The 20,603-nt window shown below is 49.5% G+C and overlaps 1 long non-coding RNA gene across 1 annotated transcript in view; it reads left to right on the top strand.

Moving 5' to 3' along the window:
- The window catches only part of LOC111557583, a 32,373-nt gene extending 14,489 nt beyond the window's left edge, over window positions 1–17,884 (top strand). The window contains exons 2-3 of the long non-coding RNA XR_006588613.1: window positions 16,325–16,433; window positions 17,551–17,884. This is a non-coding gene — a long non-coding RNA (uncharacterized LOC111557583). The remainder of the gene's footprint in view (window positions 1–16,324; window positions 16,434–17,550) is intronic.
- The last annotated feature ends 2,719 nt before the right edge of the window (window positions 17,885–20,603 follow it).

The following is a 20,603-nucleotide window of genomic DNA, read 5'->3' as shown; positions in this document are numbered from 1 at the left end:
GATTTTTCTACTAACCATGAGTTCTATTTTCCTGCTTCTTTGCATATTTGGTAATATTTTATTGCATGACAGATATCATAAATATGTCCTTGGGTACAGGGTTTGGGTTTTGTTTTTTTTTGTTTTTGTTTTGGGTTTTTGTATCCCTTTGAATATTCTATCGAAGATGCTGGAAAGGATTTGGCCCTTCTGAGACTTGTTTACTCTGGAACTAATCAGTCCCCACTGCTAAAACAATACCCTTTTTCAACACGCTGTTTTGGGGAGTCTTTCCAGTCTGACTGGTGGAACGTGAGTTGCCCTCGACTGTATGAGCCTGAGGGCTGCTCCACATGACTGATCTTTCTCTGGCCTCCGTCCCCTCAGGTACTCGCACTTACCAGAACCAGGTCAAGTCTCTGCAGACAGATTCCCAGAGTTGTCTGTGATCTCTCCTCCACAGCACGCTCCCCTGTGAAGCCCAACTCCCTTGGCCACCCCAATCTCAGGGTTCCACCACTCCCTGGTGACACCTGGGGCCCCTCCCGGTTCTACGGCCATCAAACTCTCTAGGCGGTAACCCAGGGGCCACTGGTTGGCAGAGTTGTTTCCTATATTTGGTCTGTTGTCTGGTTGGGTGAGGCAGAGGATAAAGTCTGTGCCATTACCCCACTCTTCCGAGAAAGAGAACACTCCTGTTGTGGTCCATCCATGGCCAGTCCTCCGGGACCTTCCTGGAGGGCCAAGAAGTGGACGAGCAGTGGACGAGGGGCCAGTGTCTCCACGTCCCCACAACACCTGGTGTAGTACGTCTTTGATTATAGCCATCCCTGTGGGTGTGAAGCGGTGTCTCGTGGTGTGGGCGTGCATTTCCCTGATGGCCAATGATGTTGAACATCTTTCATGGGCTTATTGGTCATTTGTATATCATCTTTAGAAGAAGGTTGATTCAACTTGTTGGCCCATTTTAAAATTGTGTTATATATCTTATATATATATATATCTTATATACATCTTATATATATATGTTATATATATCTCTTATGTATATCTTATATATATATGTAATTATATATCTTATTTTTATTTTGAAACAATTTTAGATTGAAATGCAATTATGAGAAGTAACAGAGAGTGCCCAGGTGGGTCAGAGGGTTGAGTGTCTGACTCTTGATTTCCGCTCAGGTCATGATCTCACAGTTCGTGGGTTCAAGCCCTGCATCAGGCTCTGTGCTGATGGTGCAAAGCCTGCTTAAGATTCTCGCTCTCTCCCTCTCTGTCTGCCCCTCCCCTCCTAGTGTGCGCATGCTCTCTCTCGCTCTCTCTCTCTCTCTCTCTCTCTCTCCCTCCTTTTCTCTAAAAAAACAGAGAGAGAGAGAGAAAGAACACAGAGAGACCTCATTTCCCCCCAAGGTAACATGTTGCAAGACCATAGTATAATATCAAAATCAGGACATCGACGTTGGTACGGTCAAGATTCAGAACATTCCCATCCCACCAGGATTCCCCTTGTTTCCTTTTTTGTGGCCACTCTCACTTCCCTCCCACCCCTAACCCCTTCCCAACCCCTGGCAACCACTAATTTGCTTTTGCATTTTGATAATTTCTCGTGTCAAGAACATCATATAAATGGAATCACACAGTACCTATCATTTTGGTATTGAGCGTCTTTTTCCTTTGGCCCATCTCCTGGGAGTTACCCCCAGGTCGCTGAAATACTCCGTTCCTTGTGACTGCTAAGTAGAGCTCCAGGGGATGGAAACACTGCAGCTCATCTGACCATTCAAGCATTGGAGACATCTGGGTTGTTCCCAGTTTTTGTCTGTTATGAGAAAAGTGGCCATAAACATTCATGTGCAGGTTTCTGAGTGACATAAGTCTTCATCTCTCTGAACAAATGCCGGGGAGTACAGATACTGCATAAAACCTGTGGTTTAAGTTGTTTTAAGAAACTGCCAAACGGTTTTCCAGAGTGGCCCTACCACTCTCCCTCCCCGCCAGCCCTGTGTGAGCGATCCTTTTTCTCCTCATCCTCACCATTGTTAGATGTGGTCAGTGTCTTATGATGGCCATTCTGACAGGTGTGCATTGACAGCCCCCTGTGGCTTTAAGGTCAGTTTCCCTAATGGTTGATTATGCCGTGCATCTGTATTAGCCAGGGCTCTCCAGAGAAATAGCACCAACACAAATATGTACTTAATGATGTCTTTATCTTAAGGAATTGGTTCTTACAAGTGTGGGGCTGGCAGTTCCAAAATCTGTAGGGCAGGCTGGAGACCCACACGAGAGTCAATGTTGCAGTCTGAGGCCAAATTCTGTCCGGAGGCAGAATTCCCACCTCCTTGGGCAGCCTCCGTCTATTTCTCTTAAGGCCTTCAACCGATTGGATAAGGCCCACCCACATCATGGAGGACAATCTCACTTACTCAAAGTCTGCTCAGTTAAATGTTAATGTCATCTAAATTATACCTTCACAGAGACGTCTAGACTGGTGTTTGACCAAATATCTGGGTCTGATGGGGTATTTATTTGCTAGGGCTGACATAAGAAATGCCACAGGCTGGGCAGCTTTAACATCAGGAATTTATTTTCTCACAGTTCTGGAGGCTAGAGGTCCAAGATCAAAGCGTCAGCAAGTTGGTTTCTCCGGAGACCCCTCTCCCTGGCCTGCAGGTGGCCTCCCTCTGTGCGCGGGCCTCTGGTGTGGCCTGGGGTGTGTCCAGACTCTCTCCTCTTATAGGAATACCAGTCTGATTGGATTAGGACTCACCCTAATGGCCTCATTTTAAGCTAATCACCTCTTTAAAGGCCTCATCTCCAGATATAGTCACAGTCTGAGGTCCTGGGGAATAGAACTGCAGTGTGTGAATTTGGTGGTGATGGGGGGAGGGTGCTCGCTTCAGCCTATAACACAGCTTAGCGAAGCATCTTTAAAATTAACCATCACGGCATCTTTTCACATACTTGTTTGTCATCCATACATCTCTTTGGTGAAATGTCTCTTGATGACTTCACCCATTTTCTGGTTAGATTATTTGCGTTTTTTAAATCGTTGTTCTATGAGTTCTTTATGTATTTTAGGTACTACTCTTTTTCTGAATATGTGGTTTCTAAATATTCCCTCCCATTCTGCAGCTTGTCTTTTAACCCTCTTAGCAGACTCTTTAGCAGAAAAAGAGGTTTTAATTTTCATGCGGTCTAATTGTGTGTCCCTGGAAAGAGATACACCGAGGTCCTAACCTCGGTACTGGTGAACGTGCCCTCATTTGGAAACAGAGTCTTTGCCAACGTGATCAAGTTAAGGTGAGGTCGTACCGGATTGAGGTGGATCTTAAATTCGAGACTGGTGTTCATGTACAGAGAGAGACACGTGAAGAAAGAGGATGAGAATGAAGCGATGTGTCCACAAGCCATAGATGGATGGCAGTCGCCACAACCGGAAGAAGCAGGAAGCATCCTTCCCTAGAGACTTGGGGAGAACCGGGACCCTGCCAACGCTTGGATTTCGGACTTCTGGCCCCAGAACTGTGAGAATAGACTGCTGCTCTCTTAAGCCGCCCAGATAGTGGGAATTTGCTGTGGTAGCTCTACGGGGCTAATACACACTTCGTGCAATTTTTCCTTACGTGGGCAGTGCTTTTGGTGTCCAGTCTAAGAACTCTGTGCCTTGCCCCAGACCCTGCAGATTTTCTCTTATGATCTTCTTCTAAAAGTTCTATAGCTTTACATTTTACATTCAAATCTTTGATCCACTCTGAAGGCATTTTCTATATGGTGTGAGACTTAGTTTCAGAGTCATTTTGGGTTTTTTTCCCCTCATGGCTCTCCAGTGGCTCCAGCCTTGTGTGTTGAAGAGGTTATTTTTTGTCTATTGAATTGCTCTCATACTTTCATGGAAAGTTATTTGGGTGTAGGTGTGTGAATCTATCCCTGCGTTCTTTATTATGCTCTGTCGATCTGTCTCTCTCTCAATACCACACACACAGTCTTGGTTGTTGAACTCTAAGTCTGGAAATCAAGTAAACTTATTTTCCTACTTTACTCCTTTCACTATTCTAGCTCTTTTGCCTTTCCATATAAATTTTAGAATGAACTTGTGTATATCTGCAAATTATCTTGCTGGGATTTTGGTAGGAATTTCATGAAACTTGTGTATCGATTTGGGTAGAGTTGCCATTTTGTCAAATTCTCTGATCTGTTAACAGGTATGTCTCTCCGCTTATTTAGGTCTTTTATTTCTTTCATTGGCATAATGTAGTTTTTACCATACAGATCCTATAATGTTTTGTTAGATGTTCACCTACATATTTTTTTGAGTGATTTTGAGTAGTATTGTGTCCACATGCTTAGTAGATAGAAATACAGTTGACTTTTGTATTAATTCTAGGAGGTTTTTTAATACGTGATTTTCTCTGTAGGAAATCATACCATCTACCGATAGCGACAGTTCTGTTTCTTCTTTTCTGATCTGTACGCCTTTAATCCTTTTCTTGTCTTATGTACTGCATAGAACTTCTAACATGGTGCTGAATAAGAAGTAGAGTGGGTATCCTTTCCTTGTTCCTGATCTTAACAGGAAATCGCTGTCTTTTATTATTAAGTATAATGTTAGTTGGAGGTGTTTTTTTAAGTGTATTTATTTGTTTTGAGAGAGAGAATTGATATGACAAAATGTTAAATTTAAAATGTATATGGAAAGGCAAGGGAGCTAGAAGAGCTAAAGGAATAACGTAGGAAAATGAGTTTACTTGATTTCAAGACTTATAGTTCTAACAGTCAGGACTGTGTGGTATTGATAGACAGATAGACACACAGAGAGAAGGAGAGAGAGAGAGAGAGAGAGAGAGAGAGAGAGAGAGAGAGAGAGAGAAAGGGAGAATCCCAGCACAGAGCCTGATGTGAGGCTCAAATGCACAAACCATGAGATCACGACCTAAGCCGAAACCAAGAGCTGGACCCTTAATCGACTGAGCCACGCAGATGCCTCAACGTGTAGGTTTTTATCAAGATACAAGCTAAGGAGGTTCCCTTTTACTCCTATTTTTCTGAGATTTTTTTTATCATTAATAGATGTTGAATTTTGTCAGAATCATTTTCTGCATTGATTGATATGATCACGCGATTTCCTTTTTCCTTTAAAAATTTTTTTTGATGTTTATTTATTTCTGAAAGAGAGAGAGAGAGAGAGAGAGAGAGAGAGAGAGAAACAGAGCAAGAGCGGGGAGGGGCAGACAGAGAGGGAGACACGGAATCCAAAGCAGGCTCCAGGCTCTGAGCTGTCGGCACAGAACCCAACGCAGGGCTCAAACCCACGAATGGTGAGATCATGACCCGAGTGGAAGTTGGGCGCTCAACCAATTGAGCCACCCAGGTGTCCCTTCTTTTTCCTTCTAAAGCTGTTAGTAGTGGATTACACTGATTGGTTTTCCAACATTGAACCAGTCTTGCATCCCTGGAACCAACACTACCAGGTCATGGTGTACAATTTTTAAGCACACTGTAGAGTTCTATTTGCTATATTTTGTTAAGGATTTTTGTACATCTACTCATAAGGGATATTGGTCTGTGGATTTTTTTTTTTTTTTTTTTTTTTAGTTTCGTGTTTTGTATTTTCTTTATCTGGTTTTGGTATTAAGGTAATACAAACTTTATTAAATGATTTGGGAGGTGTTCTCACCTCTGCTGTTTTCTAGAATAGATTGTGTACCATTAGGGCTCATTTTTTTTTTAATGTTTATTTATTTTTGAGAGAGACAGAGACAGAAAGCGAGTGGGTTAGGGGCAGAGAGAGAGGGAGACACGGAATTGGAAGCAGGCTCCAGGCTCTGGGCTGTCAGCACAGAGCCCGACGCGGGGCTCGAACTCACGAGCCGTGAGATCATGATCTGAGCCGAAGTCAGACGCTCAACTGACTGAGCCACCCAGGCACCCCTAGGGTTCATTCTTTAAACATTTGGTAGAAGTCTCCAATGAAACCATTTGGCTCTAAATATTTCTTTATTGAGAGTTTTAAATTATGGTGTCAGTTTCTTTAGTAATTAAGGCTATTCAAACAATCCACTTCATGATGAGTGAGTCGTAGTGGTTTCCCTGTCCCTCCTGCTAAGTACAACCAAAACAACTGGACATTGTATGTGAAACAAACATGGTGAGACTCCGAAGTGCAGAGAAGAAGGCCAGCTGGCAAGGGACCTCGGGACCCAAGGAACAAATCATGATGAGTCCCCTGAGTTTTCTTTTTGCCTTGTAATCAACCAACTATAGTCTAAATTTACTTCTTTTTTCTTTCTTTCTTTCTTTCTTTCTTTCTTTCTTTCTTTCTTTCTTTCTTTTTCTTTTTCTTTTTCTTTTTTCTCTTTCCTATTATTTTATTTCCCAGAAATGTATGTCTTTGTGTTTAGTTTCATTACATTTGAGAAACATCTTGGGGACCGGTCACCATGCCGGGTGTTGACAATATATGTACAACCCCTTCCCACAAACAGTTTACAATCTAGCCACAGCAACAGTTACAGCTAGTGTATTAAGGAAAATTTGGGGTACAGTAAGATCCACAGATCAGAAGGGGGTTCTGGCTGAACCGGCCTCACATGACCATGACCTGTGGCTGCACATCCCCAGCGTCCTTGCTGCACGGGAGTGCCCGTATCTGACAGTCTGGACACCTATTGCCATCGTCCTGTCTTTAACAAGAATCAGAAAATTTTTTTTCTTTAACAGGGCCACAGTCTTACAAAGTTTGGATTGGATTTCTAAGCTTTGAAAAGTTAGAAAAAAATCTAACTCATGGTTAGATTTTTCAGTATAAAGCTTGAACTCATGATTCCCTCTGACAGGGCTCAGGGTATCTTGACACCTGGGCATGTTGAACATTTTAAGCTGAAGGGATTTGAGAAATGACAGGCGGTAGACGGGTTCTCTGACCTCCCCTTCCCCTGAAGCTGGCTTAAGACCCTCAAATGACTGGTGCCTTCCGTTTGCCCTGAGCAGCAACGCTGAGAAAAATCTGGACGAACAGACCTTGATTTTGGTTTACTACACCGACCTTCCACCTCATCCTGTCTTGTGGCCCCACGATCTGTCCACTCTTCATCAAACCTGGCACAAAAACACTCAGGCTTAACCATTTCCGTGGGTCTTCACTTCCTTACGCGGGCTCCCATGTCACGTAGAACTTACAAAAAATCCATTTGTCTGCTTTTCTCCTCTCATCTGTGGCATCAGTCTTTGCTTTCTTTTCAGGAACTTTTTTCTTCCCTTACGCTTTCTTACGGTAGCTATCTTGGATTTTTCATTGCGAGCTAAGTTACGTGAAATTAAATTAATGGCAACTTATTATTCCCCAAATAGAAGGCAGTCTAGAGACCTGGCTCCCTTATGGTTCTGCTGAAGCCTCCAATTCCAGCGAGAGTTGGGTTTGTTTGGTCTTCCAGAGTGGAAATCTCAGCAGTGCGTGTGCTCTGGAGTCTACTGGGAAGTGAAAACCAAAGCAAAACATGTTGATATCCCAGCCCTAGCCCAGAAATTCCGATTGCTGGTAACTGGCCTGAGCTCCCACTGGAGGACCCTGCCGCCTCCGTGGTGGGAGAGGAGCACTCCCTGGGGTGGGCCAAGCGTCTGGCCTCATATGCAGTGCTCCGGGGCAGGTGTGCTGGGGGTTGTTCCTGCCCAGTGGTCTAGAGATATAACTGAGAACAAAATCTTTTCACACCCCAGAAAACCTCCATAAAGGCCGAAAAGAAAGAAAACAATGTTGTGGGGAGCCTGGGTGGCTCAGTTGGTTAAGCATCCGACTCTTGGTTTTGGCTCACGTCCTGATCTCACGGTGAGATCAGAGTGGTTTCCTTCTGCCTCTGAGGTGCTTTCAGGGGGTTGTCTGTCACATTTGGGTTTAGTGCTAATTTGATAACACTCTTTTTTCTCTCTCTTTTTTTAATGTTTATGTATTTATTTGGAGACACACACACACGGCGGGGGGCGGGAATCCCAAGCAGACTCCACGCTATCAGCACAGAGCCCAACGTGGGGCTCAAACTCAGGAACTCTGAGGTCATGACCTGAGCCAAGAACCAGAATCTGAGGCTTAACTGACTGAGCCCCCGCAGGCGTCCCCTGATTTACATGTTTTATGAAATGATTGCTGTAGGTTCCGATAGTCCACCTTCTCGTATAGACTCACTGCCTCCCAAAGAGATATATTTCTGATACAAACCCATCTTGTTGGCACTATCACTAGCACCAACTATTTTTTAAAATGCTATTTGAGGGGCGCCTGGGTGGCTCAGTCGGTTGGGCGACCGACTTCGGCTCAGGTCATGATCTTGCAGTCTGTGAGTTCGAGCCCTGCGTCGGGCTCTGTGCTGACAGCTCAGAGCCTGGAGCCTGTTTCAGGTTCTGTGTCTCCCTCTTTCTCTGACCCTCCCCTGTTCATGCTCTCTCTCCGTCTCAAAAACAAATAAACGTAAAAAAAAATGCTATTTGATTGAATATTTTATTGTAAGCAAGCAATTTCATTAGAACCATGCACCTTATCTCTTTGCCGTAAAGTTTATCCTTTTACATATTCGGTATATTTTATAAAAGCAGACTTTGTCTCAGAGCATTGTGGATTCACAACAAAATTAGGGGTAAGGTACAAAGGATTCCCACAGCCCCCCCCCCCACACACACCCATGCAGCTTCCCCACCATCAGCGTCCCCAACTGGATGGAGCCTTGCCTGTAGTCTTTTCAGCACCGAATGATATTCCATTCTCTGGAACCCTAGCTATTCTCTAAACGCGAGCTTCTTCCAAAATTTCTTTACAAGCTACCCCTCACATTAAAGTGGATCAGAAGGCAAGTGTCTCGCAGGGAGAGAGGGGCATCACTCCTAGGAGCACTAAATGGTAGTGCTATTTGATGTGGGAAACAAAGCCAAAAGAAAAAAGAATTTCCTTATGCCTCCAGCCGACTGACAAGGCCTTGGGACAGGCCAAGTGACCTTCCCGTAGGAGCTCAGCTGCCTGGATGATGACACTTTGCTGAGGGCAAAAGGCAACCTTAGGTTGACATTATCCTGACCTCTGGTATCCTGTAAATCTACTTTAACGTATAAAAATTCCTTTGTAAAGTTCTTTTATCTCTGCCCCCAAGATATATGTTGGTAATCATCCTCCAAGCGTGGGGCCACCTGATTTAAATCTGATCTCGTGACTGAGTTTTTACGAAACAGTAATAAATGACCTTTTCCTGACAGCAGCTAGCCCCTCAAGGTCCCGGAAACCTGGCTTCCAAAATTCCTTAGAGACTTACACTGTCCCTGACCCCCTCCCAACCTGAGGGTACCTAATCAGTCACCCCTCACAACCCCAGTTGTGCCCAGTGCAGCTCTTTCTGCCCACGGATCCTGTCCCCGTGCTTTAATAAAACCTCCTTTCTGCACGGAAAATGTCTTTAGAATTCTTTCTTGACCACCCACTATGAACCCCAACATTTCCACATCACTATTTACTACCTTTTTGTTCTATTTCTCAAGGTGTTCAGAATCCCAATGAACAGCAGGTATGTAATTTATGGGGTGCCCCTCGGAGATGCCATTCAGTGACCTCCCGATATTATTAACCTAACCAGCAACTGGCTGTAGTGTTTCATTTTATTTTTTTTTTAATTTTTTTTTTCAACGTTTATTTATTTTTGGGACAGAGAGAGACAGAGCATGAACGGGGGAGGGGCAGAGAGAGAGGGAGACACAGAATCGGAAACAGGCTCCAGGCTCTGAGCCATCAGCCCAGAGCCCGACGCGGGGCTCGAACTCCCGGACCGCGAGATGGTGACCTGGCTGAAGTCGGACGCTTAACCGACTGCGCCACCCAGGCGCCCCTGTAGTGTTTCATTTTAAATGAACAGAGTTTTTTCAAAGTTCTTTTCTCTGTCCTCACCCTTCCTCCTATATTATGTTCATGCAGTATTTTCTTCACCTGCGGCTTTCTGTTTGGGACTGAATAAAGTTCGTTTCAGCAAGATTGAAATTTCCTTTTATTTTTATTTATTTTAATGTTTATTTATTTTTGAGAGAGAGAGAGACAGTGAGAGCAGGGGAGGGGCGGAGAGATGGGGAGACACAGAATCCGAAGCAGGCTCCAGGCTCTGAGCTGTCAGCACAGAGCCCCACTCGAGACTCAAACTCACAAACCGGGAAATCATGACCTGAGCCAAAGCAGGATGCTTAACCGACTGAGCCACCCAGGTGCCGCAGAGAGGGAATTATAAACGCTGCAGTACTGGTGCCATACGGACCCCTGTCACCATGACTGTCCTCCAACCTGGGCAGCGTATCTGGCCACCATTAAAAATTTGAGGTTATTGGGGCGCCTGGGTGGCCCAGTTGGTTGAGCATCCGACTTCGGCTCAGGTCATGATCTCACAGCTCGTGAGTTCGAGCCCCGCGCTCTGTGCTGACAGCTCAGAGCCTGGAGCCTGCTTCGGATTCTGTGTGTGTCTCTCTCTGCCCCTAACCCACTCTGATCCTGTCTCTGTCTCTCTCAAAAATAAACGTTAAAAAAATTTTTTTTTTTAATTGAGGTTATTAAGGGCTGTAGGGAACCAAAACACTCCACCCACAAATAAGCCACTTTGGCATAAGGATTATTTCGAGCTGAAGACAAGTGAGAAACAGCAGAGGCCAAAGCAGGCTCTCCGCCCTCCCCCCTCCCCACCGCTCCCCCGCTTGCGTCAAAGCTGAAGGTAAATCCGCATTTGCGAAGGTGTCTCCCGGGACGTCCGGGGAAGATTCTACATGACAAAGCTGCTAAAACCGCCGCCGCGGGGGCCAGGACACCTGTTCCTGAGCCCCGTCCCCTCCCCACAGGTGGGCTGTGGGCCGGACGCCACACGAGCCCCGCGGTGGCCGCCCCTTCGAGTGTCTGCCCAGCGGGAGAGCCCCCCAGGGAGGGCGGAAGCAGCTCTCCTGCCCCGCGGAGCTAAGGCTCAGCTCGCAGTGGGGCCGGGCACGCTCATCAGTGTCCGGGGGGCCGGGTGGGGGCCCACGATACGGAAGAGCAGGCCGCACGGCCGGCGGCGGGAAGGGCGGGAAGCTCGTGGTGCCGCCAAGGGGGGCCTCCTTGCACATCCTGAGAGCAGGAAACGTTTATGCAGTCACCGAACCAAACTCCTGTTGCTAAGCCTGGGGCGTCGGCAGGGGTCCGGGCGCGGGGAACCGACCGGGTTAAACACAGCAGCAGGAGGCTTTATCCCGTGGTTAGGGAGGAGGAGGGGGTCAAAGAGGGAGGGAAGCCTGAGGTTTCCGCCTCCCTCCCTTCCCCCACCTGCCCTTCCAGGGCCCTGTCCCCCTCTCAGGCACGGGCTCCCGCCAGTGGAGACTCCAGACCCGGCTCGGACTGGGTGCTCCGTAAATGTTGGAGGACAAAAGAGGGGTCCCCGAGCTCAGGCCGCGGGGCGGGACCCGGTGGGGACGGCGCGCGGGGCCGGACCTCGTGGGGACGCGGCGCGGGTCCTGCAGGTGGAACCGAGAACCAGTGTGTGCGTCCCCCCGCCCCCACTCCCGTCTCGATTTTTGCATCTGTCGGGCTGGTTCGTCCCTGGAACAGGTTTTGGGGCACTCCCGGACAACCGGGGCAGCAAGCCCTCGCTGTTCCACGTCGCCGGACCACGAGGGAGGGAACACGCGGGTCTCCGCCTCCTCCGCTTCCGAAATTAAACACGCGCGCACGCGGTGTCTGCGGATTTAAATCTGCTGCTTCACCGGGACTCTTGTGCCCGACCTTCAGGCAGGCTCCTTGCTCGGCCCCTGAAGACGAGCTCGGCAAAGAATCCTGCTGAGTCGGTTTAGCCCGGATTCCCCCCCCCCCCCCCCCCCCCCGCGGATAGCGGACCCCTCACCCCACCCCGACGTCAGACCACGTTCCCGCCTGCCGCAAGCATCCCATCGGGCGGGTTTTGCCGGAACCCCCCACGTGGCTGGCTCCCGTGGGTGGTTTTCCACCCACGCACCCTCCGTTCCCCGCGTGTCCCACACCCCCGCATCCCTGCAGCACCGCAGCCGGGCCCTGCCCCCTGCCCCCCGGCCTGGAATAAACAGCTCCTCACCGTTTGATCAGGTGACACTTTTGGCTTGTTGCGGAAGGAAACCGAAGTCGCTTGTTTCTTCTCGTTTCGTTCCTAGGAGTGACCAGTCTGTGCTTGGCAGGAAGGGGGGCTTCACCCCCAAATTCCTTCCTTCTTTGGTGCAGGCCAAGCGGCGCTTAGGAGACGGCAGTGGTAGGCAGGGAAGAATTCGCTTCTTTGTCAGAGCTGGGTGGGAACGCGTGTCTGTCCGTTGGCCCCTGGTGTCGTGGGGACATCGGCACAGGCGCCGGTTCCCTGCAGCTCGCCCCGGGGCTCCTCCACCTCGGCCTACTTGCTTGGTTAAGACTGGATTTGTGCTCATCTGCTTCCCCTTTATTTTTTAACAAAACCTTCTGCAAACAGACAGGAGGGAGGAAATCAGAGCTAGATTGATTGATGAACAAACACAAATCGGGTAGGAATGTCGCTGCCACTTGTACGACTCACCATCAGAACTGTCACCCCGCTAAGGAGATACGTCAGTTAAGCAGACAGGCTCTTCCGGTGCTGCTGAAGCCCACACTGGACTTCGTTTTCACCCCCACAAAGTACAGAGACAGCTTGCGGGCCAGAGCAGGAACTGGATCCCCCGGACGGTTCAGAGCATCATTCTTGGGGCCCCTTTGCAGGCAACGTGTGATCTCTACAGTTGGACTCTTTTGGATATCAAGTAAGATTTATATAGGAAAAGGGAATCGATGTGTTAATATAATCCAGTGTAACCCAGCCAGCGTTGAGTTCACTCCTTGGTGAGTCACAGATGGACATTACAGCAGGTGAGCCTTCGCGCAAGGAAACTTTATTTGCAGCAAATAAGGAGCTCGTGGAGAATAACTCCGGGAGCATGGGTGGATGGGGCCCCTTTGTTTAGGATTAGGACGAATATTTAGGTAGGGAAGCCTCGGCACTGAACACAAAGGCCAGCATAAGGTCATGTGGTTCTTAAGGAAACACGACTGTACCTGTAAATGAGGCTTGTGCTTTTCCCTGAGGGAGGGGGGAAGAATTTAGGGTTATAATGAGGTAAAGGGAACTGTCGGTCACTCTGTGGGTCACTGTAGGGTCCTTCTGTGCAGGTGCCAGGTGGGGATCCCGCTCACAGCTCACTCTGGTCTGGGTAGGTGCTAGTGCTTGGCTGGGGGCGGGGTGGCGTTCAGTTCCCTTGCTGTGCCCGGTGGGTCCTCTGAGGTAAGAGATCAGCTGGACAGAAGAGTTTGAGGAAAAATGTGGGACGCAGATGGGTGGGGACAGCAGGTGAGCCGCAGAGGGCAGGTCCCGGGGTCTAGCTGGAGAAGCCAGCACAGTTTACATTATGGCTTCAAAAGGTCTCTGTCAAACCAAATAGAAAATGTGTACGATCATAAACTAACATTTTAGATCATCTTTCTGGAGTGTGATTTCTCCTCGGCCTGGAGCTTAGAAGCACGGGCCCAGGGGCGCCTGGGTAGCTCAGTGGGTTAAGTGTCTGACTTTCAGCTTTAGCTCCGGTCATGAGCTCACCTTTTGTGAGTCCTGAGTCTCGCATCGGGCTCTGTACTGACAGTGCGGAGCCTGCTTGGGATTCTCTCCCTCTCTGCTCCTCCCCGACTTGGGCTGTCTCTCTCTCTCTGTCTTAAAATAAATAAATAAACTTAAAAATGTTTTTTAAAATAAAAAATAAGAAGCAGGGGCCCAGCTGTCAAGGAAAATTAAGAGAGAAGGGACAAGCTGGTGTATGGGGTGGGGGGCAGGGAGGTGTCAATGACCTTAAAACCACAGCCTTCATTCACTGAGGAAACCGAACTATAAATACCAGATCGGTTAAAAACCTGACAAAACAAAATACACTTGTTAAAAGAAAACCGCAGGCCCAGAATGGAGTCACTTATGTCAGGGTCCTCTCGTCAGTACGCCAGGACTTATCTAACCTGGCTGCAGTTTCCAACCCCAGAAATGTGACCTTCAACCAATGGACACAGTTTCCTGGTCAGCACTAGGCGGTCCACTGCTAGACCCCTTCTGCTCCCCCAGAAGGGCGGCCCTGCCCCAAACAATGCATTCTTTGCTAATAATTTCCTTTCTTCCACTCCCTCTCTGCCTTGTTAAAAATGTTTTCTCTTCTGCGGTCCCACAGAGCTCCCCTCCACTTGCTGGGTGGGGTGCTGTGGATCCACAAATTTTCGTAAAGACAATTTGATCTTTTAAATACTCAGCTCAATTTTTGTTATTTAACACAGACAATAGGTGATAGTGAATGTATAGTTATTTGGGGGAAACTACCAGGATTATTCTAGATATTAGAGCTTGCTGAAGGGTAGCAGAATACGTCACCCCAAAAGATGCCTCTTCGACACGAGGACGATTTTGAGAAACAGCAGAGAGAGGATCTGGGAGTCCCCTTTGTAGGGGACAGTTGCCTTTTGTAAAGGAAATCGCCACTGTCCGGCTCCCTCTCTGTACCAGGAAGAGGGCGAATCCAAACCTCAGCAGAGTCTCAGTGGTGGGGAAGGCACCGACTTCAAGCCCTGTTTGCCGGCTGTGCTGGATCCCGGCCTCCCCACCCAGCGTCTTCCTTGATGGTATTTTACGAGGCGGCATGGGCCATCCGGGGAGCTGGGTCCCTCCCACGTGTACGTGAGGTTCACGTATGAATAAACTTGTTTTTATCTGTCTTTAGTTGCAGGGGTGGGTCTCAGCCAGGAACTCAGAGGGTAAAGGAGAATTATTCTTCCCCCTCTACACTGCTGAGCATCCATGTAAGTTCACAGATGAGTCTCTAAATTAGTGATAAACATTAGCTTTCCGGCCTCAAGTTTCTGATCGCGGAAAGGAAAGAGGAAGGTTGGCTGCTCAAACTGTTGTTCTGTCCCCCACGACCGGGGGGTCTGTAGCTTTCACGCTCCTTCCAGTGGGGACGGCTAAGGATTCTTTCGTCTCCTGTGTCCATGGAATAAGTGATCCTGTCCACCACCAAGAGCAAAGGCACACCTTCCTCTGCCCTTCACCCCGAGGGGCGCGTGGTTCTCGCCTCTTGGGACAGCTGAGGCAGCCTGCCTCCGGCCAGAGGGAGCTGGGGGGATCCAGCACCTGCTCCCCGGCTCTCGTGCCCACAAGCTGACTTCCCAAGGGGCCGAAGAACAGGAAGCCACACGGGGGGCTCGGTCTTATTGCCTCTTGTGCTGGGGCGTCACCCACACACCTTCCCCTTCGCGGACCCTGATGAAGGGGTCCCTGGGGTGCACCTCCTCCCGGGAGGAGCCTCCTGTTTTTCCTTGTTATGTCTTCAGGATGGCAAGGCCCCCGGTGGTGCTGTGCTCCATCACCCCTAAGGCCGCTCCACAGAGCTCTCTGCCAGGAGCTGCCCGGCACCCGAGTTCTGGCCTCCGGCACCAGGAATGCACCGTCGGGGGCTGCGTTTGGTGCACATAAGCCCCAACAAGAGTGGCTCAGATCACAAGGACTTATGTGAAAGGGGGGTGCGGCCAGCGGCCGGTCCCAGGACAGCTGTTGGTCTGCGCAGACACCCGCCAGGGCGTGTGCCCCTTTCCCTCCTCCCCAGACTGGAAACTGAGCAATTTCCACTTCTCCTCCTGAGCTGCCACCAGCAGCAAGACCAGCCCCCAGGAACTCGTCACAGGCCCGTTCTCTGTCTTTAGGTTTTCATCTCTCATAATGTCTTTTTTTTAATGTTAGGTATTTTTTTTTTAATCTTTATTTATTTTTGAGAGAGAGACAGAGTGCAAGCAGGGGAGGGGCAGAGAGAGAAGGAGACACAGAATCCGAAGCAGGCTCCAGGCCCTGAGCTGTCAGCACAGAGCCCGACGCGGGGCTCGAACCCACGAACCGGGAGATCATGACCCGAGCCGAAGTCGGACGCTTGACCGACTGAGCCACCCAGGCGCCCCTCTCATAATGTCGTAGTTTTTTACTTGCAGTAAAATGCAGGTAGCATAATACTTAGCGTCGTAACCATTTTCAAGCCTGTGGTGCAGACGCTAAGTGCATCCACACGGCTGTGCTGCCACCCCCGCCATCTGCCCACAGAACACTTAAATCTCTCAGAACTGAAACTCTGTCCCCACTGAACACCAAGTCCCCATCTCACCGGGTTTAATTTTGTGGTGAAGAATCTCAGCCTCTCCAAGTACGTGAGAGACTTTCGAACATCTGTGTGGTTCCCCGAATCATTTCCACACCCCACCTCCACCCAGTCTTTATAGAAGTATTTCTCTTGCAAAACGTAGGTTCTTTTTTTCGCGCAGGGTGGCCTGTGGAAGTTTGTCACGGGAAGGCTCAGTGGCTGGTGGCATTTTGCACTGTTGCTTCGGATGGAGGTCATGTCCCCGCAGGGATCTTGCCAGTGAACTTTGAGTAAGAACACAGGGGCCCACCGGCCCACCAGCACGCGTCACGTTGGGGTGTGTGGGCAGGGAGCCTGGGGTGAAGAGGGCACAGGCACCACTAAAGACATGAGTCATCGGTCTGCCGTTCTTTTTAGCCGCTAACATGGTTTTCTGCAGTGCTAAGGGGCCGTAGTTAATTTAAATCCCCGTCTGACGGACACTTAGGTGCTTACAGTTTTTACTATGATGAAACATCCACTTATACCTGAGTGCTTCTTTTTGAGAGATGTCATTGCTGTCATATAGTACACATCCACTTAAAAATTTTTTTTAATGTTTATTTATTTTGAAAGAGAACACAAGCGGGGTAGGGGCAGAGAGAGAGAGAGAGAGAGAGAGAGAGAGAGAGACCCAAGCAGGCTCCATGTTGTCAGTGCAAAACCCGGCGTGGGGCTTGAACTCACAAACCGTGAGATCATGACCTGAGCCGAAATCAAGAGTCAAACGCTTAACCAACTGAGCCATCCAGGCATCCCTAAAGATTTTATTTTTATTTTTAAGCAATCTATATCCCCGTCGTGGGGCTTGAACCTACAACCCCGAGATCAAGAGTCACGCACTCCACTGACTGAGCCAGCCAGATGCCCCCATGCTTTTATCTTCTTTGCAGCTTCTATATTTCATATCCTGATTATAAGCACTTTGTCTCAGTCCACTCAAGCTGCTATAACAAAATGCCACCAATGTGGGGGGTGGGGGGCTTATAAACAGCAGACTTTTTCCTCACGTCTGTGGGGGCTGGAAGTCCAGGACCAAGGCGCCAGCAGAGCGGGTGTCTGGAGAGAGCCCACTCCTGGTTCCTAGGGGGCTGTCTTCTCGATGTGCCCTCACACGTGGCTGATGGGGCGGGGGGCTCTCCGGGGTCCCTTTTGTAAGGGCACTAATCCCATTCCTGGGGTCCATCCTCATGACCACTTCCCGAAGGCCCCACCTCCGAATGTCATCACACTGTGAGTTGGGTTTCAGTGTATGAGTTTGGGGGGGACACACGCAGTCTACATCGGTACTTCCCCACCCGAGGATAATAAAAATAGTCTCACTTGGTTTCTTCTAGGACTTCTATAATTTAACTTTTTTACCCGTAGATGCTAAATCAATACCAAAATTTTTGAGAACGTGTGATTCTTGAACTGAGAAGATGTCTCAACACTATTCTTTCTCTCCGTTTCTGGACCTTGACCTTTGTCACGTGAAAATTCCCACCGGTCAGGCTGTGTCCAGTGGCACTAAAGCCACACTGTCTTCATTCCAAACCACTGTGACAGGACAGCGTGCTCTCAGGCGTCCTCAACTGCCAAACTGTCCTGGCAAATCTTGTCATTTGTTTATTTTGTTTTGTTATTTATTTATTTATTTATTTATTTATTTATTTATTTATTTTTGAGAGAGAGAGAGAGAGAGAGAGAGAGAGAGAGCGAGCATGAGCAGGGCAGGAGCAGAGAGAGAGGGACACACAGAATCCCAAGGAGGCTTCAGGCTCCGAACTGTCAGCACAGAGCCCGACGCGGGACTTGAACTCACAAACCATGAGATCATGACCTCAGCCGAAGTCGGACGCTTAACCGACAGAGCCACCCAGGCGCCCCAACAAAAGACTTATTTTAATGCATACAATCCACTGTGTTTTTTTTCTAAATTTTACATGAATGGTATCATAGAAGTCACAAAGTCAACAGCTTTGCTTGGTCCGCATTCTGTTTTCAAGCTTTATCCAGGGTGGTCTGTGTGGTCCTGCGTTGTTTTCATTTTGTGCACTGCTTGTTAAGTGAGCTATGCATTGTCTGATCCGCTTCCCGCGTTCATGCAGCCTCCCCAGACCCCGCCGCGTGGACTGTCCCTGTGTTGGTGCCACGTGAGGGCCTCCCTGCCTCCCCGGGCTTGTCCTCACGGCCGGGGCTGCTGGTGCAGTGGGCGAACAGAACCGGCTCAGCCACCACAAGGACGAAGACGAGAATGGGGCTCAGTCTCAGCACGTCAGGGATGGGGGTGTGCCTGTGAGGCAAGGCCAGAAAGGTCTTGGTCTGACTCCTGGATGAACCTCAAGGCTGGAGGAGAGGAGAGGGACAGGGCAAGAGAGGGGCAACCTCGGGGGAGGTCCCCTCCACGCGTTACATTTGAGAAGCCTCTAGTCCTTGGTGGGGTTCAGAATACATGACCTCATATTGATAACTCTGAATTAAAGATGCTGGAGAAACAGCCCACGAAGGAAGGACACTCCGACCGCCTCCCTCACGCCACCCTCCTGACCACGGAGACGAATCTCCCCCCGCCAGAGGCACCCTCCCCACACAGGAGGCTGGTGGGAAATCGAGGGATGGAGGCTGTGTGAACAGACCTCTCCTCCTCCGGTTGTTTAGGACCCCAGCCCAAACCGCTGTCAGTTGTTCACAAATTCCCCGTTCGTCTGTCTAAAAGGCATGAAAGTCGCCTGCTTGGTCACTTGTTCGAGTCTTCTGTCTTCGTGGGGCTCCCGCGCATACATATTTACCTACGAAATTGAATTCCTTTCCCTCCTGTAATCTGTCTCATGTTGATCTCCTCCTTGGGCTGGTCGTGAGAAGGACCCAGAAGAGACCCAGCATCACCGTGTCATTGTGGGGAGTCCCCATACTCCAGGCCTTGTCCCTCAGCAAACGTCTGACCTCCCGGAACAACAGTCTTCCAGGCCGCCCATGAGCTTTCTCTGCCTGGAAACGTGGACTCCCGTGCCCTGGGTCCTCTGTGGGGGGAGAAGAGACTCAGAAACACCCAGTGGTCGTCGAGCCCACTGTTGTCACGGGGGAAACACATTTGCTCTATTTTTGTGAGTTCACACTGGCCTTTCCAATTTGAATTTGGACATGTTTTTCTCCACGACACATTTAGTGAAATCCTAGAGCCCCAGGCAAGGCAGTAACTGTCTACATGTGTTACCCCCACCCCGCCCCCCTTGCTTGGCTGCTCCGACAATTTGTTGGAAAGTGTAGTAAATACTGCACAAAAGCATGTTATTAAAAACTGCAATCTAGGTCCTTTATTTCTTTGACTATATGAAAACCATTTTTTAGAAGTCTTGCGTGCTGTGCACCAGCCCTGCAGGGGGCTGGCTCTTCTCACCATGGGCTCCTGGACGGGCTGGCAGGACAGCCGGGCAGGGTGAGGTCCTGGTGGCTCAGCCCCCTGCATCTCTGCTGGCTCCGGAGCCGGCTGGGCCTTGTCTGTTTCTGCAGCCGCCTTGCTGAGGTTTAGTTCACATACTTTTGAGGGGAGGAAAATGCCTTCCCTCTGCACATTGTACATTCACTGGCTGGGACTCTGAGTTAGACCGACAAAGCACAGATGAACCAGAGAGGGACGAGCAGAAGTCCACGCCCGGGAGCTCCCAGAGATGGAGAACGCAAAGAGGTAAAGCGCTCATACAGTGCGTCCACAGCACAACAGTAAATCATGGAGAAGTGACAGGACTCGGGGAGGACATTGGGTTTCTAGGGGCGGCGACATGTGGCGGGGGCAAGTGCAGGGAGGTGGGATGGGAACGAGTATAGGGAGGTGGGGTGGGGTGGGGTAGGGGCAAGTGCAGGGGTTGGGGTGGGGGGAAGCAGTGGGGGGGGTGGTTGGGGGCAAGTGCAGGGGGGGTGGGGTGGGGTGGGGGGAAGCAGCGGGGCGGGGTGGGGTGGAGGGAATCTACAGGAGAGGGGAGCTAGCTGCAGCCCGCGTTCCTCTGCTGCGTCTCGGGGCTGCTGTGGCTCACCCCCTTCCCTGCCCGTATAGAGGGGCACAGGCTGCCTGTACAGATTTATGTCCTGCTTTTAGGCAAAGCGGGGAGGGCAGAGAGCTCCTCCTGTGCCTGCTGCTTCTCCGTGGCCTTCAGCTCAGAACACTCTGTCTGCCGGTGTGGCCTGTGTGGGGTGGCGTCTTTGGCTGCCCTTCCCACACAACTCATCCATTTAATGGACATTACTCAGCGCTTAGTGGTATGTTCATAGAGTTGCAGATTATCGCCACAGTCTAAATTTAGAATATTTTCCCCTCCCCCAGAAGAAGCTCCACGCCTATCAGCATTTAATCCCCATTCACCCCCCAAACCCCCAACCCAGGCTCAGGCACTGTTTACGTGTCTACCAGCAGCGTGGGAGGGTTCCGATTTCTGCACATCCTC

The sequence above is a fragment of the Felis catus genome, chromosome D4 (assembly GCF_018350175.1).
Source record: "Felis catus isolate Fca126 chromosome D4, F.catus_Fca126_mat1.0, whole genome shotgun sequence".
Lineage (NCBI taxonomy): Eukaryota > Metazoa > Chordata > Mammalia > Carnivora > Felidae > Felis > Felis catus.
This window is presented reverse-complemented; position numbering and strand designations above follow the sequence as displayed.